The sequence below is a fragment of the Physeter macrocephalus genome, chromosome 10, assembly GCF_002837175.3.
Source record: "Physeter macrocephalus isolate SW-GA chromosome 10, ASM283717v5, whole genome shotgun sequence".
Lineage (NCBI taxonomy): Eukaryota > Metazoa > Chordata > Mammalia > Artiodactyla > Physeteridae > Physeter > Physeter macrocephalus.
The window spans coordinates 71,598,178-71,612,926 of record NC_041223.1 but is presented as its reverse complement, the minus strand read 5'-3'; the positions used below and the strand labels follow the sequence as shown (position 1 = coordinate 71,612,926).

At 42.2% G+C, this 14,749-nt stretch overlaps 2 pseudogenes; one reads left to right on the top strand and one right to left on the bottom strand.

The window, feature by feature from the left end:
• The first annotated feature begins 1,266 nt into the window (after positions 1 to 1,266).
• LOC102989684 (N-alpha-acetyltransferase 40-like) lies at positions 1,267 to 4,716 on the top strand (annotated as a pseudogene).
• Positions 4,717 to 9,190: 4,474 nt separating this feature from the next.
• On the bottom strand, positions 9,191 to 9,310 carry LOC112062428 (uncharacterized; annotated as a pseudogene).
• Between the last annotated feature and the right edge of the window lie 5,439 nt (positions 9,311 to 14,749).

Sequence of the window (14,749 nt, the reverse complement as noted above, 5' to 3'; positions counted from 1 at the left end):
AAAAAACCCTCCAAAATACAGTCACTTTAAGGGTTAGGGCTTCAACATATGAATCTGGGAGAGAGGAAAACACAATTCTGTCTATAACACTACCTTTTTGGTAATAACAGCACATTGATTAATGTTAAGACAGCCTGAGATCAAAATGCATAATTTCTATTGTCTAGCTTTTCAGAGTTCTAAGATAACCATTCAACATAAGTAATGCTTTATTGAGTTAGATACCACTAATTTGAAGTTGGCATTGTTTGAACTGGGGAATCTGAAGCTTCCAGTGGTACCATATATGCAAAAAGTATTACTGAGGCAATTGCAAGTATTAACAAGATTGCAGAATTAGGGAACCAACAGAGAAAAAATTTCAACTGCTGCCATTGGTATATAAATAATGAGCTGGTTACTAATTACCGTTATCTGGTCGTAAAAGCAGTTTGTGGGCTCCCCCTTCAGGTACTCCTTGACCATCTTCAGTCAAATAACTATAAGTTCAGTGCTCTAATACTAAATATGTATTTAACATTAAATATATATATATATACATATATTTCTTTTCAAAATTTCTGAGTCTCTAATGTATACAAATCACACTCAAGATCCTCATTTGGATAATCAAGGCCCTCCTTAATCCAGCTCTATTTATGTACCCAGCACTGGCTCCAATTATTCCCTAGTATAACTTCTTCTTCAGTCAGGCTTCTCTTCTTCTGGCCCATGCTAGTTCGACCCTGGCTTGCAGGGCTGGCTTGCCCCTTCTGTCCTTGGTGCTTCAGGACCTTGGAATGAATTCTAAAATCAGAATCTAGGAAACAGAGATGCTTCCCAACCTTAGGGCTCCAACAGCTACAATTTAGGGTCTCAATTCCTCAGTCACTTTCATTTTGAGAATTTCCACTTCCTATAAGTTTCACTCAAGTCCCACTTCCTTGAAGAAAGACTAATTTTCCTAGTAATTTTTATGGAGTTGCTCATCTCTGAATTTCAAGATCCATTCCACCCACTCTAGCTATGCAGTACAGCTTTTCTTCCTAGTCTCTTTTTTTTTTTTCATAAGCAGGTTTTAAAATGGAGCGTCAATTCCTTCAAGTCAGGTACCGCCGACTTTCACTGTTTTTTTAAACATCCAAAGAGCTCAACAGAGTGTGGAAACATCATTCGATAAATTTTTTTTTCTTCAGAGTAGCTTGAGTTCAAACCTTTCACTGCTTTAAATCAATCCTCCGAAGTAATGCTAATTACTGAGGCTGTGCTGCATCTAGCATTCTATTCATGCTTGACATCACAAACCAATTCTGGAGCAACAGGTATGTGACAGCAAGAAAGAAACATAAAAAGAGGGTTGAAAATTGACAAATTCCTTAAAAGAGATGGAAAGAGTCACTGGGCAGTAGTCAAAGAGACAGTCACTTAGGGAAGTTTTAATGCAGAAAAGAAAGCTCTTATTTGACATACTAAATGGGAAAACAGTTGAACTTTAGTTTATGTACATTGGTGCTAATTATTTAGATGATAAGAACTAAATCAGTTTCTTTTCTTAAAACCAAATAAATTCAAACCTCTTGAACTTCCTGAAATACTAAAGCAAAGTTTTGGGTAGAGTGGGCTAGAATAGATGGGGTGGGGAATATAATTGTATTTTATTTTTTAGATGAATCCTATCACCTATGAGCAGTTTCTGCCCCTTTCCAAAAGTGAGTGATAGGGGTCACACTCTGGCCTCACCCTAATATTAGGCAGCGATGGAAAAATGCCTCTTTCAGCTCTCTGAATCAATAATTCTCAACTCTTGAGAACTGCAATATTGTATTCTAACTTGCCTGTACGACTACCGCTTCACTAAAAGTCATCTGTGCTATAATTCTACACACTTTAAGCATATAAGCTAAAAATACATACTTTTACTAAAATTCTACACACAAAAGGATAGGATGGGTTGCACTGAATTATCTAGAACCCAAGCAACAATTCTCAGCATTTTCTAATACAGACTACAGTGACTCTGAGCAGAGAGAGTTCATAACCCCTTCGGACTGAATTTCATGATGTCTGATCAGCCAAACGACGTTCCCAAAAGTTTTTGGACAAAGTATTAATTTTAGCTGAACATATCCTGTCTTTGACCAAATCTCCAAAATAGTTTTTTACATGACAGATTTTGAGTTGTGCCAAAATTATACAGTCAGGATTCCCCACGTAATTTAATGGTTTATCTTACTCAATAAACCATATGCGGTAGGTTGGAAAAATGGCCACACAAGCTTCCTCTCTTTGTATTCATACCCCCTTTGTCATGGAAGTTTGAGCGTCCTCAAACTTGACTCTGAACTTGGCCATGGGACATGTTTAACCAATGGGATGCTAGCAAACATGATGCAAGGACTGAAAAACACTTGTGCTTTGCAGCTTCCCCTCAGACCACCACCACCACCACCACCAGCACCACCACCAGCACCACCACCACCACCACCACCAGCACCAGCACCACCAGCACCACCACCAGCACCACCACCACCACCACCACCACCAGCACCACCAGCACCACCAGCACCACCACCACCACCACCACCACCACCAGCACCACCAGCACCACCACCACCACCACCACCATATGAAGAAGCCCAAACAAGCCTATCGATGACGAAAGGCATGTGGTCCAGTCAGCCTTGCCACCCAAGCCAAGAGCTATCCCACCCCCGGAAGCAGAGCTGACCAACAGCTAACTGAAGTCTTTTATCTGCCGGTAAATGAGAGCCAGCCTAAACCAGAAGAATCACCCTGTGCATTCCAACTCCCGATGCAAAGAAACAAGAATCAAATAAATGGCTGTTGTCTTAAACCACTAAGTTTTGGGGTGATTTGTTATTCAGTAAGAGCTAACTGACACACCATGAGATTTCAAATAACAGCCTACCATTTTCCTCACCCCTTGCCTTCAACTCCAATGATCCCTTTTTTAAATTGGCCATTGCTAGATCTTTCATTTTTTCCTAAACACAATGGGATTATGGGATTGCAGTCTGGAAACCAATTCAGAGATTTAAGAGATTGTCTCATAAATGGGAGAATGGGAGTGCAATAATTTTCACCAGCTGGGTTTTACTAATATTCAGCTGTCCTATCTCTGCAATGTATTCCAAATGGCTGAAATACAAGCACCAAAGTCCAGCATCTTTTACTCGCAAAGTTACTTGAAATGTAGTGAAACAATGAAAGCTTTCAAGCAGAACAAGAGTTTTTCTCTTTTTTTTAATACACCAAGCAAGTGGCATACTATAGCCACAAAAATAGTATTCAAATTTCAATCCATCTCTACAGAAATTGGACAGTTATTTGGCTTCATCATGGATCAAAGCCCCCAGATATCTGTAGTTTTTGTACTAGAGATTCCAAAATTGAACAAGGGAGAACCATAAAACTAAGTTGTAGCCCATCCAAAATAAACCGTTGGTTTATGTCACTGATAAAAATCATTGTTTTAATGCTATTATAGCTACAATTATTATGGCATCTATTTTTTTCTGATTCCTATCACATGATATTTTTATTTTTGCATATTTAATGACTATTCTTGCTTAACTTTAGGACATTTGGATAGACTTCCCCATAAATTTCCAGACTGAAATCCACCTTCATACCAAAACTTGTACTGAATTATTTTTCTCATCAATCAGTGAGGAGGCAAAAACTGACAACTGATAAATTATACTTCAATTTAAAAACTGGTTAAAACAAAAAAAAAAAAAACCCGGTTAAAATTTAAAAAAGAAAACAATAAGATTCTTGGATGTTAAAAACACTGACAACTAAAGTGGAGACTCATTGCAAACAAACAGGCTGGGGGAGGATCCTTTTAACATTTTCAGAGTAAAATCTTCAGATGGTGTTATTTCTAAGTTTTCTTTCCTGCCGTTTTTATGCTTGTTGCATTTGGGGGAATTAAAAGACAAAAGAGCTTTAAGAGACTAGGCTTGGAGACCCTTTAGAGGCTTTCCCAGTGTTCAAGAAATATGATGGGAATGGGTTAAATGTCTTCATTGAATGTAAGCGAGTGTCTGGCCTGGAGCCAGTCACTGTTTGGGCCTTCGACCTGACCAACATGTAAACCATGTATGAGCGACGCGACTGGGGCTGGAAGGACCGAGAGAAACACTAGGAAATGATGGATTACCTCTCATCGCTTGGGAAAAACAGTTCGGTCCATGTCGCCTTTCCTCTCTTCCGGTTTGACGTGGTGTGCAGGGACGAAGTCCTGTACCACTACGAAGTCCAGATGGAGAGCAAGGTGCAGCGGAAAGGCCTGGGCAAGTTCCTCATACAATCCAGCAGATCACGGCCAGCAGCACACAGAGGAAGAGAGTTATGTTAGCTGTATGTAAGCACAATCGTGGCGCCTACAGGTTCTTCAGAGAAGCACTGCAATGTGAAATCGACGACTCTCCCCCAAGCGTGTCCGGATGCTGCTCCAATGGGGTCCTGAGCCGGAGGACGAAGTTTGGGGACAGCCAGCACTCCCACGCGGGCGGGCACTCTGGTGGCTGCTGTCCCTGCACTCCCAAGCCAGAACACTTCTCTCTGGCCTGTCCTCTCCCTGGCCTCACGCCGCTTACCAGGTGCCCTCAGAGCTGTGGCCTCCTCAGCCCTCCCCGTGCCAGGCTGCACCCTGAGAGCACAGAACCTTGGGGAGGAGAGGGCCACGCTGCCCCTCCCGCTCTCTCCTAGAAGAGCAGGAGGCCAGGACGGAGCAGAGAGGACAGGATGTCGTGGGAAAACCCGGCGGATGCCTAGGTACAAGGCGCATGCTCTCATGGTGGCCGCCCGCTCACTTGGCTCTCGGCTCTCGCGAGAGTGAGAACCCTTCCGCGTAGGGTTCCTCGACTTTCCTTCAGCGGAATGACTGAGAAGCTCACCGGCACCACCGGCACCACCATCACCACCACACGCTCACAGTTGGACAGTGGAGTGTTTATACCCACCTTTCTGAAAGTTCTGGAGCCCTGGGTCAGGGTCTGGCTGCTTCCCAAAGAGGAATGGAGTCGGTGTAGATTTGGGCTTTTGGGCGTAGAGACAGGCTTCGGAAAGCCTCCCGTTTCATGGATGGGATGCTCGGATGGAGACCTTGGGAAGGTCTTTGGTGCTGCGACACAAAGAAGCGAGGGAGCTCCTTATAGCTGTGCTTTTATGGATCCACAGTTAGAGCAGAGCTGTGCCAGGGGACCAGACGACTCTGCGAGGAAGGCTGTCTCCCTCACTCCATTGCTGCCAGTGAGGGGCTGAGAGGACCAGGAACAGGTGTGAATGGGGCCTACCACGGGGACTATGGCTTTTCCGGGCTTTTGGACTTGGCTACATCCTGACCTTAATCTCTTGATCTCATGGCAGTGACTTGAGCTTTTCTTTATAGAAAAAAGCCGGAGGCTCTGCCTGCTCTTCTCCGTCGCCTCTCACCACTCTTTCTGCTCCTGCCTCTCACGCCACCCCAGATACCCAAGTTCTTACTCTCAAGGGGAGAATAACATCCGGGAGCCCCTCGCCTTCCCCCAAATGGCCCCTCTTTCCTGGCATATTTAGTGCCGTTTCCTCTCCTATCTTGGCGCTGATAGCTCTCTGAAGGTGGGTATCCCTCCCCACCGCCCCGCCCATCCGCCGGCCTGCTTAGAGAGCCCCCAGCCAGCAGCGGGCCCCTCTGCCCGCACTCCCCAGCCTGGCCCCTCGCTGCTACACAGAGCCACCAGTGCCACTGCCCTGGCCGGCAGCGCAGGCTGCAGCGGGAACGCCTCTCAGTGGCCAAACAGCTGCTTTTCTCTCCGGTATCACCTGTGGCAGCAGGTGGGAGCCAGGAGAAGGTCTTCTCCTCTCGTGGGATAGAGAGAGTTTAAACTCGCCCTGATCTCTAGGGCGATTTCTTCCCTTGTTTCCCTTCCAGGGAAGAAAATGACCAAATCCTTATCCAGGAAGAATCACCTGATGCCTTCCCTTGGACAACCTCGAGCTCTGCTTTAGGGAGTGTCCCAAAGGTTCTGCCTTCTTGAGGTTGCTCGCGAGGAGGCCTGTCTGTCCTCCTGACTGCTGTCTACTCACGTCCCACCCTCTGCCCTGACTTGGGCCGCCAGCGCTGGCAGATCTCCCGGGAGCTGTTCCTGCTTCTCTCCCCCCCGCCCCCCCGCCTCGCCTCCTCCACACCCACCCCCGTTCCCGCCTGTGCAGGGGGGGCCTGCACACACGGCCTCCTTCCCCCGGCCCAGCCCTGCTCTGTGCGTTGCTCTTGACCAGCCAGCAGTGGACGTGGCCTTGCAGCTTTACACAGGAATAAGCCCACCTTGGCCCCTACCCTGCTGGCTCCCAGGGGATTTTACCCAAGGGGGAGAATTTTAATGGCTGGGAGGGGATTGGAGGGCTCATTCCAAGAATCATGGGGCGACAGAAGCATATTTAGGAAAAGATTTTCCTCTGATCCCTGCTCTCTCTCAAAGGACACAGGATGATAAATATTTACTGTATTAGATCATGGATTTCTTTTTCTTTTTTTCCTTTAAAAACCAAAACAAGTTTATTAAAGTAAACTTTTTTTTTTTTAGAGATCATGGATTTCTGATACCTCCCACTAAACGTGTCCAAAAGGGACCCCAGCGTAAATCCCACATAAGGTGAGTTCAGTGTACGTTCTCTCTTTCTGCTCCCTGGATACCTGGCAGCGAGCCCGCTGGTAGATAGGCGCTTTGTGCTGGGCCCTGCTGGTCCAGCTGCCTCCAAGGGCTGCTGTCGGGGGAGGGGCTGCCTGAGACCTGCAGGTCACCCTGTTGTTGGTTTTGAGCCCATTCAGTTCTCAACTATCAATCTTTCTCCATTTCCCCAATGTCTTGGTTTTGAGAAACATAGCAGGCCTTTTGTACCAGGCTTTTTTGTTTGTTTCTTTGGGGGATGTTAAAATATTAATTTTGAGATTTTTTTTTTTTAGTTGTATCTACCGTATTTCAGGTTATTTTCATTGATGTCAGATGTGTGTATGACATGTTTACGGTTCTTTTTTTAACCCTTCCTGGTTTGATTTTTTTAGAGGAAACTTTGAAGATAAACTCCTTCTTGATATATATATTTGTTTTCTTTAGCAACTTGTTATCACTGGAAGCAAAGGGGAAAAGTGACCTCTTTTTGCATTGGTTGTATTTGTTTTTTGTTTGTTTGTTTGTTTTCATCTATTTATTTATTTATTTTTGGCTGCATTGGGTCTTCTTTACTGCTCGTGGGCTTTCTCTAGTTGCAGTGAGCAGGGGCTACTCTTCGATGTGGTGCGCAGGCTTCTCATTGCGGTGGCTTCGATTGTTGCGGAGCACGGGCTGTAGAGCATAGGCTCAGCAGTTGTGGCACATGGGCTTAGTTGCTCCGTGACATGTGGGATCTTCCTGGACCAGGCCTTGAACCCGTGTCCCCTGCATTGGTAGGCAGATTCTTAACCACTGTGCCACTAGGGAAGTCCTGTATTTGGTTTTTGGGGGGTTTTGTTTTTGTTTTCCTGGGGTTTTTTTTTGTTTTTTCTTTGTTTGTTTGTTTTGGCTGCCCCGTGTAGCTTGTGGGATTTTAGTTAGTTCCCTGACCAGGGATTGAACCCGAGCTCTCAGCAGTGAGAGCGTGGAGTCCTAACCACTGGATTGCCAGGAATTCCCTCATTGGTTGTACTTGTATGTCACAAATAAAAGATACTTTGTTCAGCTGAAAAAAAAAATTTAATATTCTCAGTGGAATCTGGAGTGAAATACTGGACCTCTCCTCTGAAGGATATATTTCCACCAGGGTTTCAGAAACTGTTCATGTAATGCCAAAATGAATTGAAGTAAGAAATACTCCCTTTAAAAAGCAGGTGTCTGATAGGCAGGTCAGTTAGATATAAGAAGTTTCTGACTCCAAGCCAGTCATTTGTTTTTTTTGAAAACTAGAAGCTTGGTGGAGTAAATACAGAATTGACATTCTCAAGTTGAACAGACTTAAATCTTTATATTAGAACAGTAATTATCTTGCTTGTGTGCTGGATGATGAAAGGTCATTGAGGAAAAAGTAGAGGGAATATTGAAGGGCATGTGCTTAATAAAAATGCTCACCCCATCATCTAATGATTAGATATTATTTAATAGCTTATTAGATCCTGGGAGAGAACAGACTAAGATTAATTTCATGATTATAAGAAACCAATACCAAGACTTGCAAGAGGAAGTTTGTTGAAAATTATACTCTAGCTTTTCTACGGTTGAAACACTATAAATTCCTGTCATTTAGATAGTGAACTGGGCCTTACATGATCACAGGGTTGGGTTCACATGATAAAAATAAATAATCCAATGAACCTCCTTCCTGAGAGAAAATCTTTCAGAGCTAGAGGAAAAAGAGAAGGCTTAGTCTGTGCAACCTGGGGTTTAGTCTGTGCAACCTGGGGTTTCACAATCCCTCAGAACACTTAACAAGTGATAAATAATTATAACCCCTTTATTCAGAATCCAGTAACTAGGTTGACAGTAAAGCAACTCTGTGGGGCTTTCTTTTTGGTGGGTGTGAGTTTATGACAGCAAGTATAACCTTTTCCAAACTTTGAATCGCTATTGACCCTGTATTATATATTCCACATGCCTTACCTAACTTAATCTTCACAAACAACTCTGCATGATAGACGAGAAAATTGAAGTTAAGGAAGGACTTCCCTTGGTCCAGTGGTAAACAATCAGCCTTCCAATGCAGGGGACGTAGGTTCAATCCCAGGTCAGGGAACTAAGATGCCACATACCACGGGGCAACTAAGACCTCGCACCACAACTACTGAGTCTGCGTGCCTCAACTAGAGAGCCCCCGTGCTGCAAACTACAGGGCCTATGCACCCTGGAGCCTGCTCGCCACAACTAGAGAGAAAAAACCTGCACACCGCAACTAGAGAGAAGCCCACGCGCTGCAACGAACAGCCTGCACGCTGCAACAAAGATCCTGCATGCCACAATGAAGACCCGATGCAGCCAAAAACATAAAAATAAAAAATGAAGTTAAGGAGAAAAGATAACTTGCCTGTGATTTATAAATAATGAAGACAAGATTTGGACCAAAGAAGGGTTTTGCCAATGACTTCATTTTTAGCCAGTACCTTCCTCTTAACAAAAGAAGTAGCAATGAGGAAACTAGAAGATCCTAGGTTTTGTGGCTGTAACTCACTTTTTAAAAAAATATGGAACACTTCACGAATTTGCATATTCGTGGAGTGCACTGCATACGGTCAGGGGCCATGCTAATCTTCTCTGTATCGTTTCAGTCTTAGTGTACGTGCTACAAAAGTGAGCACTGTAATTCACACTTAACTTGGCCGATAAAGAGAGACCAAAAACGGTTGACTGGCACTACAAATAAACCCATGCAATATATTAGACCTGACCCCTAGCAATATTTTCTTTACCTGCCTTCAGTCATTAAGCTTCAACACTCTTAATCAATGGATACTATGTCAGCTGGTTTTATTGCATATGAAAAATGCCCAGGAAAAAACAAAAACTAATACGTTGTTCCCAGGAGCAAGTAAGAGATTGTTGATCATGATACATGAGAGTTCACTCAGGTGCTTTGCTGTAGTTGAGTGAGCAAGAGAAAAGAGAACAGGTTGGTGAAATAGAGCTCCTGTAAAGAGGTGGATATTCTCCATGCTTTTGACAAACTTAGTTTATGAGTAGAAATCTGTGCCACAGAGCTTGCCACCCAGGAACCACACAAAACCTAGTAACGCTTACCTAGTAACTGCTCAGAATAACTTAATTCTCCTGTTTTCAAAGCTAATAATATGAGACACAAAAGGAAAACATAGGGAATCTAAAGAAATTACAGGGAGGTGGAATCTTTGCCAAGGCTGGACTTAGTATTCTGGCAAAGCTTTCTCTAATTAGGTAAGATCCTATCTATAGGATAGAATATTTTCCAGGATAATTTTGAATACATTATTATTGTTCATAATCATTGCTTATGAATTCATTAAGTAAAGAAATTTATATGTGTTCTGCTCGTAGAATTTCATACAAAGTCTTCATGGCAATATCCCAATATCTCTCCTCCTTCTCAGCATTCTTCACTGGCTCCTCTGCCTCTGCTCACATCTTACAATTGGGGCCTCTGAAGTGTTTGTCCTTCGCTCACCTTTCTTTTTCTCTCTCCCTATTCTCTGGGCTTCAGCCATCATGTCTATGGATTTGATCCCTCATCTGTATTACCAGCTCACATTTCCCTTGAATTCTAGGCAGTTTTTTCCATCACTGTGTCTGACATCTTCATTTATCAATGTGTTTACTAGTTTCTTTTCAAAGTCATTAGAATGGCCTAGACTCGTCTCGTCATTGTCCTTTGAGTATGCCAGACACATTCCCACCTCCAGGCCTTTGCATCCGCTGTTTCCTCTGGCTGGAACACTGTTCCCCTGCATATTCATGGCTTGCTCCCTTGCCTCCTTCATGTCTTTATCTAGTGTCAATGAGAGCTTCCTGACCACCCTCTTTAAAACTGCAACACAAACTACACTAGACCCCTGTATCCCCTGCTCCCTCTCCCTGCCTTTCCTCTTCTCCACAGCAGTTAGCACTTCTAAAATTTATGTGTTGCTTATTTGTCTATTGTCTATCTCTCCCTGCAAGCTTCTGAGGGCGGGAATTTTTTTGTCTAATGTGTTCAATTCTACATCCCTGGTGCTTACAATACTGGTGCAAAGTAGGCACCCAATATTACCTGTTGAGTGGAATGAATGAAAGACTGAATGAATGATTACCCCACTGGCACCTCACGTAAAACTCCTTCATTTTTGTAAATCTGCTCCTCTTCCTTCCCATAAATAGTAACATCAGCCTCCTTCCACTCACTCAGACCAAAAATCTCAATCACTTTCAACAATACCTCTCTTTATCCCTTTGTTCAGTAACACGTCAAATTATTTCAAGTCATCTTGAAATCGCACTGACCCACCTCTTACTACCTATTCCATTTCTGTTTCCCCAGCCCTGGTCCAGGGTCTCATCACCTCTCCTGCCCTTCACAGAGACTGCTGCGTCAGTTCAAGCCTCACTTGCCTCCAGCCTCTATTCTTCCTAAAATGCCATGTCAGATCATATCATGCCCTGTTCTAAATCCTTAGCATGGAATTGAAGACTGTCCATGACCTCATCTCAAACCATTCTGCAATCCTCACCTGGCCACATGCTCTGTACCCAGACACATTAGACAGCTCCCAGTATCCCAGAGCCATGAGGTGTTGTGATGACTCCAAGCTGTGCTGGTGTTGTTCCTTCAGCTGCCCTTGTTCTGAAAGTGTTCCCTGATCTCTCTGTCTCCTCTACTTCCCACCACTTTGTTGATACCTCTGTTTTAGCACTTACCCATTTAATCTTAAACGTTCGTCTCTCACCACAAACCACAGTCGCTTTGAGAACCGCCAGCAGGCATCATTTATCTTTATACAAATCACAGTGCCTAGCCCAGTGTTTGATAGAGTAGGGGCTAAGGAAATGTGTATCGACTTGCTGAGTGAAATGTGAGTACATATTGAAAGTTCCATGTAGTTTGATGGGATAGAAATTCTCCAATAGGATTCAGAAAAAAAGGCACTGGTTTAATAAGGGCACGATTTAGGCTAATTTTTACTCATTATTCAGACCAGATTATGGGACCACTGAGGAAAACCTACCACATGGCCCTAGTCTAAACCACCAGCACAGACTATGCTTTATTCATAACGCTGGTCTCAATCATATGTGAGAGATGAATTCCCCCAGCCCCACGCCCAGCATCACAACTACCACTCCCATTTCCGGGCTGGGCAACTACCAAGCTATGAAATAGAATCATTACTTACATAAGCAAATGAAAATGAAGATAATTGGTGGGAGAAGGGGGAAAGGTGTGAGAGGGATAATTCCACACATTTCATCTTATTTTATTCATCATATTTGATTTCATTTTATTTCAGCTTTAAAAATAAAAATATAGAAATGTGCTTAAATGCACAAATGTGACTGTATCGACATACTTTTATTGTATATTCATCTTTTTCTTCTTTGCTAGCTCCCCCCTCCCTCACCTTCCCCCTTTTTCGCCTTAGCCCGTGTTAACAGTCTACCGTAATTTTCTTCCTTCTCACAGAAGCATATGAGAAATCCATTAATCATATACACATGTAGGAATTTGTAATTGTTTGTTTTATAAAAACTGGATTATTTTATGCACTCTTTTCTCAAACATGTTACCTCTTGATAATCCCTCCAAATCAACTGGAATAGGTAGGCCCTAGTAGGTAGATTCTTTGTACTGGCTGCATAAAATTCCCCCATCTTATTTATACAGCATAGATTCCTGGGAGTGAAATTTCTGGGTCAGAGTGTATTTGTTATTTATAATTTTAATACTGTTGCCAGATGTTATATTACCAAAAGGCTATAACAATGCATATTTTCACCTGCAGTAAATGTGGGAACCCTTTGCCCTGCATTCCCACCAGCAATTGGTATTGTTGGGCTTTTCAATTTCCATCTGTCTGAGAGTTATAAAATGACATCTTGGGGTTACTTAAATCATCTCCAGATCACTAGTGAGTTTGAGAATATTCATATGTTTGCTACCTATCTGAATTTTCTCTTCTGTGAATTGTTTGTTCATGCTTTTTGATTATATCTCTACTGGAGTCTTTTGGCAACTTGTCTCAATTTGCAAGAGGTCTTTGAATATTATAAATATTAAACATTTGTCTGTTCTCTGTATTGCAAATATTTTCCCATGGCTTTCATTTGCATTTTGGCTTAGTTTATAATATCTTTTGCCATATGTACATAATCAAATATTCTATCTTTTCTTTAACAGTTTCTAGATTTGCAGTCATGGGTAAGGTGTCTCCAGCCCCTAGATATTCCATATGGACACCTAGATTTTGTTATATTAATATATTTACATTAAAATTTTAACCCATTTGAAATTTTTTTCTTTTGATTTAAGATGCAGATAAAGGTAGGAGTACAAGTTTACTTTTAATATTTATTTATTTGGCTGCCCCGAGTCTTAGTTGTGTCACGAGGGATCTTTAGTTGCAGCATGTGAGCTCTTTTAGTTGTGGCATGTGGGCTCTTAGCTGCATCATGCGGGATCTAGTTCCCTAACCAGGGATCGAACCCTGGTCCCCTGCATCAGGAGCGCAGAGTCTTAACCACTGGACCACGAGGGAAGTCCCACAAGCTTATTTTTTATATTAATAGACAGTTGTGCCAGCAACATTTATTAAATAATTCATCCTTTCTCACTGAATTGAGGTATCTGCCAATTTTGCATTTATTAATTCTCACATATAATGGGATATATATTTTTATTTTTTTAAGTTATTATCTTAAAAAATTTATTGAGTTATAATTGACATAAAACATTATATTAATTTCAGGTGTACAACACAATGATATAATATCTGTATATATTTCGAAATGATCACCATAAGTGTAGTCAACATCTGTCACCACACATAGTTACAATTTTTTTGCTTCAGATGAGGACTATTAGGATCTACTCTCCCAGCAACCTTCAAATATGCTACACAGAATTTTTTTTTTTTTACTATTTTTTAATAGATCTTTATTGGAGTATAATTGCTTCACAATACTGTGCTAGTTTCTGTTGCACAACAAGGCAAATCAGCCATATGCATATACATGTACCCATATCCCCTCCCTCTTGAGCCTCCCTCCCATCCTTCGCAAAGCACCAAGCCGATCTCCCTGTGCTATGCAGCTGCTTCCCACTAGCTAACTATTTTACATTCGTTACTGTATATATGTCAGTGCTACTCTCATTTGCCCCAGCTTCGCCCTCCCATCCCATGTCATCAAGTCCATTCTCTATGTCTACCGCTTCCATGTCCTGGCTATTGTAAACAGTGCTGAAATGAACATTGTGGTGCGTGTCTCCTTTTGAATTATGGTTTTCTCAGGGTATATGCCCAGTAGTGGGATTTCTGGGTCATATGATAGTTCTATTTTTAGTTTTTTAAGGAACCTCCATACTGTTTTCCATAATGATTGTATCAATTTACATTCCCACCAACAATGCAAGATGGTTCACTTTTCTCCACACCCTCTCCAGCATTTCTTGTTTCTAGATTTTTTGATAATGGCCATTCTGACCAGCATGAGGTGATATCTCATTGTAGTTTTGATTTGCATTTCTCTAATAATTAGTGATGTTGAGCATCTTTTCATGTGCCTCTTGGCCATCTGTATGTCTTCCTTGGTGAAATGGGAAGAAAATGACATTGCATTGGATCTGTAGATTGCTTTGGGTAGTAGAGTCACTTTTACAATGTTGATTCTTCCAAACCAAGAACATGGTATATCTCTCCATCTATTGGTATCAATTTAATTTCTTTCATCAGTGTCTTATAATTTTCTGCGTACAGGTCCTTTGTCTCCTTAGGTAGGTTTATTCCTGGATATTTTATTCTTTTTCTTGCAGTGGTAAATGGGAGTGTGTTCTTAATTTCACTTTCATATTTTTCATCATTAGTGTATAAGAGTGCAAGAGATTTCTGTGCATTAATTTTGTATCCTGCTACTTTACAAAATTCATTGATTAGCTCTAGTAGTTTTCTGGTAGCATCTTTAGGATTCTCTATGTATAGTATCATGTCATCTGCAAACAGTGACAGCTTTACTTCTTCTTTCCCGATTTGGATTCCTTTTATTTCTTTTTCTTCTCTGATTGCTGTGGCTAAAACTTC